This window comes from Biomphalaria glabrata, chromosome 9 (assembly GCF_947242115.1).
Source record: "Biomphalaria glabrata chromosome 9, xgBioGlab47.1, whole genome shotgun sequence".
NCBI classification, from domain to species: Eukaryota; Metazoa; Mollusca; class Gastropoda; family Planorbidae; genus Biomphalaria; species Biomphalaria glabrata.
In genome coordinates, this window is record NC_074719.1 from 34,900,023 (window position 1) to 34,913,788 (window position 13,766).

Consider the following 13,766-nt stretch of genomic DNA (forward strand, 5'->3'; position numbering starts at 1 on the left):
CTGCATGTAATCAAGAGTAAATTGGAAGTTTAGACAGATCAATAATATTTATATATCTATTATCTATCTATTTATCATCTGTCTGTCAGTCTATTTATCCATCACTCCATCCATCCATCCATCCATCCATCCATCCATCCATCCATCCATCCATCTATCTATATCTTATCTATCTATCTATCTATCTATCTATCTATCTATCTATCTATCTATATATATATATATATATATATATATATATATATATATATATATATATATATATATATATATATATATATATATATATATATATATATATATATATATATATATGTGACATATGTCTATCTATCTGTCTATCTATCTATCTTTATCCAGTAGAGCATCGTTGGATATGATGAAGCCAAGATAGCAAAAAGGTTCAACATTTTCTAGTGGTTGGCCACTAATGGTTAAGCGATGAGCAGTATTTGTGTTGTGAACTAGTTTATTAGTCTTGCTTTAAGCCGAACATCTGGCAAGCAGCAGATAGTTTGTCAACCAGTCACTTTAATACATTTTCATCTCGCTAGCCACATTCTGTGTACACTTTGGCTAGCAGCGTCCTCGGTCAGCCTAAAAGCAAGCACCAAGATTGCATTGACGAAAACAATGTGCAAATTGAACTGCTCTTAGCACACAAGCAACATTAGCGCTATAAGGTCTTTCTGTGTAATCCAGCCTTCTCCCAAAGCAGAGAACGTACACAAATGCCACAAGAGAGGTCCATGAAGGAGTCATGGTTTAACAAAAAAAGCGGAAAAAATTCAGTCCTTTGCTGACAGTAATAATGCAAAAATGTTTTTCAATTAAATCAAAGCTTTTTATGGTCCTTAGCGATATGGCTCTTCCCCTATGTTCAGTGCTGATGGAAACAAACTTCTCACAGACAAGGAGGACATACTTGTTCGCTGGGCTGAACACTTCAGTACCGTCCTTAAATGTCCATCAAGCATTAGCACCGAAGCCATTGCACGCCTGGAACAAGTCTCAATAAACCATTCACTCGCTGACCCTCCAAGAATCAATGAGGTAATGACTGCAATATCCAACCTCTCATCTGGCAAGTCACGGGGACTAGACTCCATCCCTGCTGAAATATACTCCCTTGGCAGTTTAGAGCTGACAGCTAAACTAACAGAAATCTACCAGATAATGTGGGAACAAAATAAACTATCACAAGAGTTCAAAGACGCCTCCATCATTCATCTCTACAATAGGCAGTTATGTGATAACCATCGTGGCATATCCTCCTATGCATTGCTGGCAAGATTCTGGCTAGGGTGCTATTAAACAGACTACAGCATCACCTAGAAACTGGCCTACTCCCAGAAGGGGCAATGCGGCTTTAGGCTGTATAGAGGCACGTTTGACATAATCTTTGCAACTCCAAGAGAAATGTACAGATCAAAATTCAAATTTCTATACTGCATTCATAGATTTGTCTTAATCTTTTGATAACGTCAGTAGTAAAGGCCTTTGGCAAATCATGTCCAAATTTGGCTGCCCGGATCAATTCATAACAATGGTGCGCCAATTCTATAATGACATGCAAGCAAGAGTCCAAGACAACGGAGACTGCTCCAAGCATTTTCTTGTCTCAAATGGCGTGAAGCAGGGCTCTGTGCTGGCTCCATTGCGTTTCAGCATAAAGTTCACTGCCATGCTGAAAAATGCCTTTCCCGCAGAAAGCATAGGAGTTGGTATACGTTTTCGCATTGATGCAAGCTTATTACACGCTTAAAGACTCAAGGCAAGAAATGAAGTAAACTATGACTGCATCAGAGACCTGCTATTCGCAAATGACTATGCCCTAAATGCCCCAATCGAAGAAGACCTTCAAAAGAGCCTGTCCTTCTTCACTAACGCCTGCTAAAATTATGGCCTCACCATTAATGTAAAAAAAAAAAAAAAACTGAAGTGCTTCTTCAACCTCCCCCAAATAAATCTGTCACAGAGCCAGACATTCTCAAAGATGGCCAGAAATTAGCAAACGTCAAAAAGTTTGTCTATCTGGGAAGCACCATATCAGCAAACGCCAACCTAGATGATGAGGTTGACTTCCGTGTTGCTCGTGCCAGTGCAGCTTTTGGCAGACTTTAAGAACAAGTATGGCAACGGAGATGACTCCAGAAAACTGAAAGTCTACTGTGCTGTAGTTCTCCCGTCACTCCTGTATGCATCAAAGTCCTGGATCTTATATTCCCGCCACACAAAAAAGCTAAACTCTTTCCAGCTACGCTGTTCCGGTCAAAAACTTATGTACACGTTCCAGGCACAGTGTGAAATATTTTAAAATACTTAAGTCGTGCCAATTAGAGGTAATATTATAACATTCAAGTTTTGAAGGAAGGGAGGGGCGAGGTAACATTATAACATTCAAGTTTTGAAGGAAGGGAGGGGCTGAGCATTATGTAAAAAGTAACAAAAAAAAAACCCCGCAATTAAAATACAAAAGAGCCTATCAACTGTTTCAAAATAACTACAAGGCAGAAAAATAGTCACATAGTGTAAAGAAGACTATCCGGAGAGTTGGGGGTGGGAAAGTGAAAAGTGATACTCGAATTGAAGGGCAGGTCCAAGTTTTAAAAGGGATGGGCACCATGGCAAAAAAAATACAACAATTTATAGCCTGAGACCAAATCAATAGGGGTAGTAGGTTGGTACCGCTAGTAACAAATATGAAATTCTTTACTTTTTATTTAAAATTTTGTTAATAAATTCAAACAATAACTTTGTTGCAACATAGTTAATTTTAATAAATTTAACATATTTTAGAAGGGTATGTTAATAATTAAGATATCGAAAATATATGTCCAATTAAAAATCTGACAAACTGAATAAATTAATTGATTTAAAGTAGTATAAAAAGGATAAATAACTTGCTTTTCGCAGGTTGTTTGTGGCACAATCTCCAGAAGGAGACATATTGTTAGAATAGCTAACACTGACATGTTCTATTTGATGAAGTACTGAAGTGAAAAAAAATTACTAAACATAAAATTATAATAATAATAATAAATTGGCTAAAATATAGACATAGCTAGAACAATCCATTAGGTCGAAGAAAAATGTGCAGTCTTTAATGATGATATAATATAACTGACATGCAGAAATGGTTTTAGACCAATTTGTACACATTCAATTACTCGACGATGAATGGATGGTGATAAATATTGACGGCTTCATTATGGACAAGCACCGACAGTCTGCACGAATCATCGGGTTCTGAGCAAATGAAATTCTGAATGCTACAGAAATTATTGAAAAGAATCTTGAAAATACTTCTTCGGGATAAAATGTTAAGATTATTGATTAAGATTATTATCTAAAACAAGTCGTTTAGGTATAACTACAATATACAATTGTTTCTTTAAGAAAAATATTATACGTAATGACATAACTGAGAATTGATTTTTTTTTTTGCTTACGCCTCTTTTTTTGTGTGGATTTTATGCCTTTTTTTCGGTTATTCTGGTCTCATACCGTTTTGTTTAGTTGGGCATTTACCACCGATATTGACTGTTCTCAATTTATATCAGGTAGATTGAAGTCCTTGACATATCATGACTAAACTGAACTGACTAGAGCTGTCTAGGGCATATAGAGTCCGTTACCCGGAAAAAAAACCCAATAAAGTCTTGATTTAGTATGTTCAAAATTAGAATGGTTAAATGCAAAAAAATGTAAGTTTTATAGGAGGTCAGAAAAAATAACTAAAGAAACTACCATGTATGCTAGTTAAGAATACTCGGAATCATTAATGCGAATTTAAAAAAACACACATTACAACAAAGATCTCTATAAAAATATAGAAGTAATAGATTTAAACTGCAAATATTTAATAGGGATGTGATATGTATTTGTGATGACAAATTTATCCACTCTTGTACATTCCCACTTACTCCTACTGTATTTGTTGTTTTCTCTCATGTTATTTATTTCTGATATGGTCATGTGATCATCCAGAAGGAACTGAATGTGTTTTATCGAATACGAAAAGGCCTTCGGGGACCCTTAATACAAAGCGAAGGTTTAAGAGTCAAGAGAGATTCAGATTCATTCCAGTAGAGTAGGTCCAGAACAGTAGAATCCAGTACGTGTTTAAAACGACCTGTAGAGTCTGATACAGCAGTACGAAATTAATTAGATAGAATGGTTATCCACTATGAAGCATTTATGCAGTGTTCCCAATTACGCAAAGTTGACTATGGATCAGGTGAACATTAAAGAATCAGGTTATTTCGATCCCGAGATGTCAAGTTCTTTTTGTTTGTTGTGTGTTGTTATAATTGATTTTTAGATAGAGAGCCGTTACAATATATTTTTGGATCTTTCCAAAAGATATAAATGTGCTACCATCCTACACAATAATCTTTCATAAAGAAATATTTGTGCAATTTATATGATCTTTTTAAGGCTATACAAACTTTACGCACACTATTAAAACCACATTTTTTGTGAATGACTAATAACAAAGAGACCTAATGACATTAAAGACGTAAAGACACAAGACCCAAATGTAAGTTGAAACACTTGTCTAGCGTTTTACCTCTCATCACCCGCGCCTCCGATAGTGAAGAATCTGTCGTTAAATTCTTAATATATTGTTATGACTCCACATTGGGTGCGAGACTGTGCACCATGAAACACACGAAAGGATAGAGGAAGTCAAAGATGGCCGATGATTAGAGAAGAGATGAAAACAAGGACGCTTGTGATGTGATTAGTTTGGCTCTAGATCTAGTTTCTTATTGTTGATTAAATGTTCTATTTTGTAATCATTTCGTTGAGGTTATTTGGCTAAGTTACAGCAATTCGTGTCAGAGGTGGGATCCTCAACGAAAGGGGAGAGAAAGGTCTATGTACAAGAAATTGAACGATCCCATTTTCGGGTAAATCAACATAAGTTTTAGTTTTAGTTGATCAACGTTTTGATACTGGATGATACAAGAACAAAGCAAGACAAATACTGACATAGGAAACTCAATGAAGGGAAACATGAAATCATTAATGGATGAACTTAAAAAAAGAAATAGGTAATGAACTGAGCTCTATAAAATCATTTGTGTCTGATTTAAAGAAGTATACAGACGATTCCAAACAAGAAGAAATGAGGTAACTGAGCTAAAGTCCCAAATGGTAGGGGATTTCGATTCAAAAGTTTAACTACTACTTAGTGAAATGAAGGCATAGCTGGAAAAGAAACAATATGCGGGGGACACTTTGAACGAAATGATTGGGAAGACTAAACCGCCGGTGTTTAACGTTTCTGTTTCTTGGGCGGTATACCGATTACAGTTTAAAGCGGCGGCCAAAATCAACAGATGGAATACTAAGGCAGAGAAAGCAAATAGTCTGGTGTTGGCACTCAGAAGCAAGGCTCCGAATTGTTACAGACAATGAAGGACCAGACGGACTTTAATGCCATGGCCAAAACAACGGAACTGCGATACGGCGCCGAACAATTACAGGAAGTGTTTAGAATACAAAAAAGCCGACAGCAGAAGAGTGGAGAAACACTACCGGAATTAGCGGCAGACATTAAGCGTCTTTCCCGTATGGCTCATTCATTGGCAACACCTGAGATGAACTCCTATTGAAAAATCCGAGCAGGAAGGACTAGTCCTCCCGTAGTGCTCTGGCAAGAAACTTAGCCGTCCGGCGTAGTGCCTCGTAGCTACCATACAAGTCGAGTGACTGCACATGCAAGTCCCCCCTTAGCTCGCGGAGCTGGGGACACTCGTACAAGACATGCGACACTGTTTCGACGCTCTCTCCACAGTGACGGCATCGGGAGTCAAAGTTAGTGTGGAACCGGGCAAAGTATGCCCCAATAGGACAGTGTTCCGTCCTGCACTGTGCAACTATTGACTGCTCTGACCTCCTCAGTCGCCACCATGGATCGTCGCGATCTGGGTGACGCATGCGCTGCCAGACACCACGTGCTCTGTCGGATTCCTCCCAGGACTTTAACCACTTCTCATGAATGAGTGCTCGGATTTGTGCCGTTGCTTGTAAGTACGTGCTTGGTGCTTCGAGGTGTGTGGCTGCCATTGCACCCTCCCTTGCGAGGGCGTCTGCCGTTTCATTGCCCCTCACGCCGCAATGTGAAGGCGCCCACTGCATAAAAACGACAGCTCCAATAGCTCGGCGGATGTTATCTGCGGCGCCGATTGCCTCTTCTATTACGGGCGACCCTCCCCCTCCGCCACCCATAACTAGGAGACTGGAGCGAGAGTCAGTGACCAACACCACCGTAGTGGCGCTAGTCTCGCGTTGGAGCATTCGGACCCTAATGGCCTCGAACGCCCTAGTTATCCCTGTAAGTTCGGCATCCATGGAGCATGCAGCGTAGCCGCATGGACCAGAGAGCCTATCTGGTTCAGTCCGGTCGGGGTAGACAATAAGGCCCCCATACCCGATCTGTCGGGGTCCCTCATTACCGACCCATCGGTATAACAGAATATGGCATCTGATGGGTAGGATTTTATGGTTATGGATGCCAAATTTTGGAGAATGGCAGGTGTCAATCGCCTCTTGGTGGCTCCCTCTTGCCCTAACAGAGACAGGTTTATTTGTGGGGCCGGCAATCTCCTCCACGGAGGGCACGTACTGATTCTTCTAATAGGGATTCTATCAGTGGAGAGTCCAGCTGAATTTGACAAATTGGCCGCTATATGTAGGAACGATCGCATTTTAATGCGGTTCCTCTCTCTCCACTGTCGCACTAAAATTGAGGTGGGTAGCCTAGAGTCGCCCCTTTTGTAGCGCTCGTAGGCCGTAAGTACTGCCCTCTCACTCCTAAGATGTAAGGGTGCCAGTTAGTAAAGATTTCAGCAGCGTTTGTTGGGCTTGTCCTAAAGGTGCCACAAATGAACCGTACAGCCTGTGCTTGTACCCGGTCGAGTGATTTGAGGGCAGTTTTACTAGCGTATACTTGAACTGTATAGCTGTATTCAATTTGTGATCTGACTGCCCCTAGATACAATGTGCGTAGCATGTCAGCTTTGGCACCCCACTTTGTGCTTGTCCAGTTCGACAACCACCGCCCCGTCCACCGCTGGCAAAACAGCAAGAAGCCCTCGATATGCTGGAACGTATCAAACAACAATGGGTCATCGAGCCATCCAACAGCCCGTGTTGTTCACCAGTTGTGTTGGTTAAAAAGAAAAATGGGACTTTGCGGTTTTGTGTAGATTACCGGGCATTGAATAATGTCACACAGAAAGACAGAGTTATCCTCTTTCCCTCATCGATGACACACTGGACACACTCGCCGGATCAAGAACCTTTTCGACTCTAGACCTCAAGAGCGGATATTGACAGGTAGAGATGCATTCCAAGGACAAAGAAAAAAAGACGGCGTTTTCAGCTGGAAGCGGCCTGTGGCAATTTAAGGTGATGCCATTTGGCCTATGCAATGCACCAGCCACTTTTGAGAGATTGATGGAGCAAGTTTTAAGCGGTCTTAACTGGAATACTTGTCTGGTATATCTTGATGACATTATCGTACTTGGAAGACATCAGATGAACATTTGAATAATTTGAGAGAAGTGTTTCAGAGGATTCGAAGTGCAGGCATGAAGATCAACCCCAAGAAGTGTGACCTATTCAAGAAGGAAGTAAAATATTTGGGCCATGACGTATCAAGCGAATGTATAAGCACGGATCCAGACAAAAGTGAAGGGATTAGGTAATATCCCGCCACTGAAAGTGTACAGAAACTGAAAAGTTTTCTTGGCCTTTGTACTTATTACCGACGCTTTGTTCCAGGCTTCTCTGGGATTGCAGGAGTTATTCACCAACTGACAGAATAGAAAAAAAAAACGATTCATATGGACAATAGAAAGCCAAGAGGCGTATGAAAAATAAAAAGAGGCTCTTGTTTCGTCGCCGATGTTAGCATACCCAATGTTGGGTACACCATTCATTATAGATACAGACGCAAGCGGTACGGGATCGGTGCTGAATTATCGCAGAAAATTGATGGAAAGGTAGAAGGTTGTTGAAGTCTGAAATGAATTATTGTGTTACGAGACGAGAAGTATTCGCTGTGGTTGATTCAATTAAACATTTTCATAAATATCTCTATGGACAAAGGTTTAAACTGTGAACTGACCACGCAGCTTTGAAATGGTTACTATCTTTCAAGAATCCTATGGGACATGTGGCGAGATGGCTTGAAAGGTTGCTGAGTTATGAATTTGAGACTGAACACAGGAAGGGACTGATTCACCAGAAAGTCAATGCATTGTCTCGGAGACAACGCAAAACGGAGTGCAGGCACTGTAGAAAAAAGAGGAAAAAGAAATTCACCGTAGTCGTCAGGAAGTAGATGTTACCGGGTCCTGGTCTGATGACAAGATTCAAGAGGAGCAGTTAGAAGATGCTAATCTGGCCCCCATTTTGCTATGGAAGGAGAATAATGGACAACGGCCCTATTGGCAGCACATCTCTGAGAAGGGGGCTGCTATAAAGGCGTACTGGGCTCAATAACCATCATAAATGGTGTTATTAAAATTGTCTGGGAATCCGTTGACGGCAAATCATGCGTCTTCAGCTTTTACTATCTAAAATCAGAATGTCTGAGGTGCTGCAGAAAATTCAAAATGGTACCAGTGGATCTCATTTCGGTGTCAATTACACTCTAGATAAGGTTCGACAACGATTCTACTGGTTCAGATACAGAGAGGATGTGGAGGAATGGTGCCGGGTTTGCAACGTCTGTACGGCTGCAAAGGGCTCTCAACGCAAAACAAGGGGACATATGCAACAATACATAGTTGGACTTCCGTTTGAAAGAATTGACATCGATGTGGCAGGGCCATTTCCAAAAACTAGACGAAGCGAAAAGTACATATTGGTAGCTATGGATTACTTCAGTATATGACAGGAGGCGTATGCGATGCCGAAACTATGTGCAACGACGGTAGCAGAAACGCTTGTAGAGAACTGGATCAGTCGATTTGGTGTCCCTATGGAGCTACACTCCGACCAGGGCAGGAACTTTGAGTCTAGGGAGTTCCAAGAAATGTGCAGGGTGATTGGTATAGATAAAACTCGCTCTACCCCACTACGCCCGCAACCGCACCTTGGAACAATACTTGGCGAAGGTCACCGATGATGGACAATACAGCTTGGACACATACTTTCCAATTTTCCTGCTGTCATACAGGAGTTCTTTTCCTTGCACTACTAAATAGTTTTAAATAGTGTGCGCTTCTTTAGATATTGTAAAACTCTCCAAATGTGTCTAGGAAAATGGCAGATTGACCACGCAATCAAAGATTTGCTTACTGAGATGAATGCAAACGAGACATGAGAACTACGGGCCATACTGCCTTATAGCTCGATATAGTGGGGAGACGGATTGTACCTGCTGGTACGAAGCTGGCGAGAGCAAAGAAAACGAAGGACCCTATTAAAGACAAAGAAATCGAAGTTTGCCCTTTCAGTTTATCCATATCTTGATTAGTCACATCAGATTCTGACCGGTCTAACGAGGAAACTATAATCAGTGATTCAATGGGGCGCAAATCATTTCTTTCAGAAAGATGAAGTCATATATTAAGTTTCATATAGTCTTCGCTCTCTTGAGTCAAAAAATAAATCTTGTATATGCTTTATTCTTTCAGTTCAATAAACTGCTCTTGAAATGCACATAGTTTGTAACAAGAATGGTTTGGTATACTCTTTTTCATCGCCCTTTGCATTTCCTAGATTGTTAGGTCACATTTTTTTGAAGAGCTCGCGTTCCTTACATTCTTTCTTCACATTTAAAGAAGGTGGAGTCTAGTTTAGAAAAAATAGAACATTTCTCTACGCAAGGTATCGTTTTCCACTAATGTTTTAAATCACAAACACATAAGTTTTAAATACGACTCAACTTTATTAGCACAATGAGACGAACAATCAAAAACTGACAAAATTCACAGTAAAAATGTATTTTTATTTCAGAAAATGCAAGTGTGCATATTGTGTACATGTTATTTAATATATATTGATAATAAAAACAAAAATATGGTCATTGATTCATCAACATCATCTCATCTCTGTCTATGGACCTTGTAGGGTTATCTGCACTAATCAGCATAATCAGCGTCTCTGGTTGTGATATCTTGTTCCAGACGTTTTTAGTTTGAGAACAGTGGTTATAAATGGTTTGAGCAGAAATTTATTTTTTGAACAGAAATTGAGGTGGGGTATGAAAGAGAGAGGTTTTAGTTTTCAGAATGCGGTGTCTAAATTAAACATGTTCAGGGGTTTTGTGACATGTGCGAAATTCTATCTTTAAATTTCATGATTAGTTTGTTTTCCGACAAACTTCCACATTTTTTTCTTACACATAAAGAGAGTAGGAAATAAAGAATTTAAATCAGGAACACGGACTATTATAAATTAGCCGATTTTTTAAAACATTTAGAAACAGAAAAGTGATGATAATTTAAGGAATGATAATTTAATGTGTTTTAACTAAGTCAAAGTATAAGTTTCAACTCACCCACTAAATTAGACTGTCTTGTTGGAGATGCTGTGGTTCCTTTGCACTTTGAGTGTCACCATGCAGTCTTATATTTGTTTTGGCCCTGCATTTAATTTACTTGATTAATGAGATCCGAGGATTAACTGACGTGGCGATTTGTTATCAGAGGCGTATCCATAACTAAACAAGGCGATGCCTATCAAAACTATTTTTTAATGATGTTTGCGTCTGTTCTTGTTTCTATAAGTTTTTTTAAAGTTAAGAGTTCCAGACGACGTTTATTTTTATATTGGTCTAATCAAAGATTAATAACACTTGATTTTCATGTGTCATTTAAAAAAAAAGAACATTAATAATTATTACAGCTTTGAATTTCTAATCATTTCTTCGATACGGAAGTTCTATGATAATTGAACTTTTATTACAACAACTAGTTTTTTTTATTTTTTTTTTTCTATGAATAAAAGTATTTTTGTTTTTCTCCATAGTATTTTTCTGGATTGAAAGACTGAGGTCAATTTGATTCTATTCTTAAAATTTATCCAATTCATTCTTGGAAAAGCTTCAGTATTTTGTTTGTCTTTTTGTTGTATATCTATAAGTAAAGTTCCCCTTTCAGACCTTGTGATCTATAAGACAGATGATGTAAAGATCATCCTTTTCTGTGGCCTACGGTTAACGAGGGTGTCATGTGGCTAGGACAAGAACCAACCGCCTTTACTCTTCCCCAACTAATGTCAGGTACCCATTAGAACTGAATGGACTCAGAGGCGCCCAAAGATCCCGAAATTAAAAATCCTAGTCTTTACCAGGAATCGAACCCGGGACCCTGGTTCAGAAGCCAAGCGCTTACCACCGCACCTCCATAAATGTATATACTGTAGTCTAAAAGTAGTTGAAACGCCACCGATGAGTTTTCAGCTCTTTCTAGAAGATCACGTGATTGCACCACGAGGGATTTACACGTGGATGTATCATACAATATGTTCCTGTAAAGTCACCATTCGTTCTTTCATAGGTTGATTGTTGGAAATATGCTGGCCTGATTTAACTGGTTGGACACTTGACTGCCCCAACCCTCGACGGCTGTTTTTTTTTTTTTTTTTGTTGTTGTTGTTGTTTTGTTTTGTTTTTTACATCTGTGTTTAAAACATAGAAAGATTGTAAAGTTTTGTACCTGTATTTTTCGTGAATAAATACATTTTTTTGGGTTAGTCCATGAATTCATCAAAATCTTTTTGTACACCTAAAATATACTGTGTCATTTTTTATTGTTGTATAAAATATAATCTAAATTTGATCTTCCGCTTATACAGCTAGTGACGTTATGTATGTTAATTAGAAACTTTTGTGGAGCTACGACTGTTCCACTTGATGTTGTTCTAGGTTTATTTATTGTTTCAGCACGTTCTCATTACATCCTTTTACCTTTACCTATCCCTTAGTCCGTTGGACCGTTGGGGCACCAAGCAAGATAATTCGACCGTCTTTCTCCATTCCTCCCTGTCTTTTGCCTTGTTTAAAACCTCTATCAATGGCAGGCCCGTCTATTCTTTTATGTTGTCCTTCCATCGCTTTCTCTGTCTGCCTCTTCGTCTTTTTTCTTTACATCAGGAAATCCTAAATCTTTAGTGTAGTGGCTCAGTAATACAAGCTTTAGTGAAAGCTTTATTAAATGATTTAATAGTATTGTTTCAAATGTTGTCATGGCCAGGGGTCTCAATGGGGTTAAGCTCCCATTGTCTATAAAATACTCCTAATGACATGCGTCTCAAATAGCCTCTGACAACTAAGTCCAGCACCTGGTCTGCTCGTGTAGCTTAGATATTAAGCCCGGCGAAACTGCTCTTACTAACAAGTGAAGGGGTGAAGGCGGATACCTGGCGCCACAAAACCGGGAGCTTCGGGAGATGGAGCTCGTCAGCCTAGTAAGGCAGTTCATCTAGGAGAGGGGTACTCTGACTTCAAACAACCGCTGCCTTGCGGTACTGAGACTTCATGAGACAACCTCGAGGAGAAATCAGGAGTGAAGCCCCTTAGGCGTTGGGAGTATCAGCTATAAAATTCAATCCGGCAGCTTCTGCAACTGAGTTGGTGCCAAATGTAATGCGATGCGTTTCTTTGGATCACATCAGCAAGGTCGAGAGAGGGATCATGACGCATGGGCCACCCATGATGCCTTTATCCAAGGTCCTGGTCTCACTGATGATCTTAGGCAGATCGACGATGCAAGGAAGACGGCAGTTATAAACAACGAGCTAAAAAGGATACATATTGACATTGCAGCCCTGCAAGAAACCCGACTGGCCGAAAACGGCATGCTCCGCGAGCCTGACTACACTTTCTTTTGGAAAGGGAAAGCACAGGATGAGACTCGAATACATGGTGTGGGCTTTGCTGTCAAAAACAGTCTTCTTCCCATGATAGTCCCTCCAGTTGGTGGCTCGGAACGGCTACTAAGCATAAGTATGATGACAGCATCTGGAAAAGTCACACTAATTAGTGCCTATGTCCCCACACTATGCTCGCATCAGGAGGACAAAGACAAGTCCTATGGAGACCTCAAAGACGCCATTGCAAACATTCCTCAAAAAGAACATATGATCCTTCTAGGGGACTTCAATGTCAGAGTAGGATCAGATCACACTACTTGGCCAGACTGCCTTGGGCTTTTTGGAATCGGAAAGATGAATGAGAACGGACAATTACTGCTTGAATTCTGCACATACCATAAGCTCTGCATTACCAACATATACTTCAGAACTAAACCACAGCACTGTGTCTCATAGAGGCACCCTAGGTCTGGGCACTGGCACCAGCTGGATATGATACTGACACGAAAAAAGGACATTGAAAATATACTGCTGACACGTGCTACAAAAGAGCGGATTGTGATACTGATCATACTTTAGTGTCCTGCCGGACAAGACTGCTGCCAAATAAGATCCACACATCACAATGAAAAAAAAAATCAAGCACAAAAAATTCTGATCTTTGCACCAAATTTGAGAACGAATTAGAGGAAGCTTTTAAAAACTTCTCTGTGACTGAGGTAGAAAAAAGCTGGACGTTTATGCGTGATACAATCTACCAAACATCATCACTGGTCTTTGGAAACAAAACCAAGAAAAGCGTAGACTGGTTTGAAGCTAGTCTAACAAAAATGGAAACTGCCACTATGAACAAGAGAGCAGCCATGCTAATCTACAAGAAGGATCCCACCCCAAGCAACTTAAAAAGGCTCAGAGCTGCACGTAAC

The 13,766-nt window shown here is 39.9% G+C and overlaps 1 long non-coding RNA gene across 1 annotated transcript; it reads right to left on the reverse strand.

The window, feature by feature from the left end:
• Positions 1-2,901: 2,901 nt before the first annotated feature.
• LOC106057751 (uncharacterized) lies at positions 2,902-10,604 on the reverse strand. Its single transcript, XR_001215877.2, has 2 exons — positions 10,526-10,604; positions 2,902-2,993 (listed from the first exon to the last, which is right to left on the reverse strand). It is a non-coding gene; the product is annotated as an uncharacterized LOC106057751 (long non-coding RNA).
• Between the last annotated feature and the right edge of the window lie 3,162 nt (positions 10,605-13,766).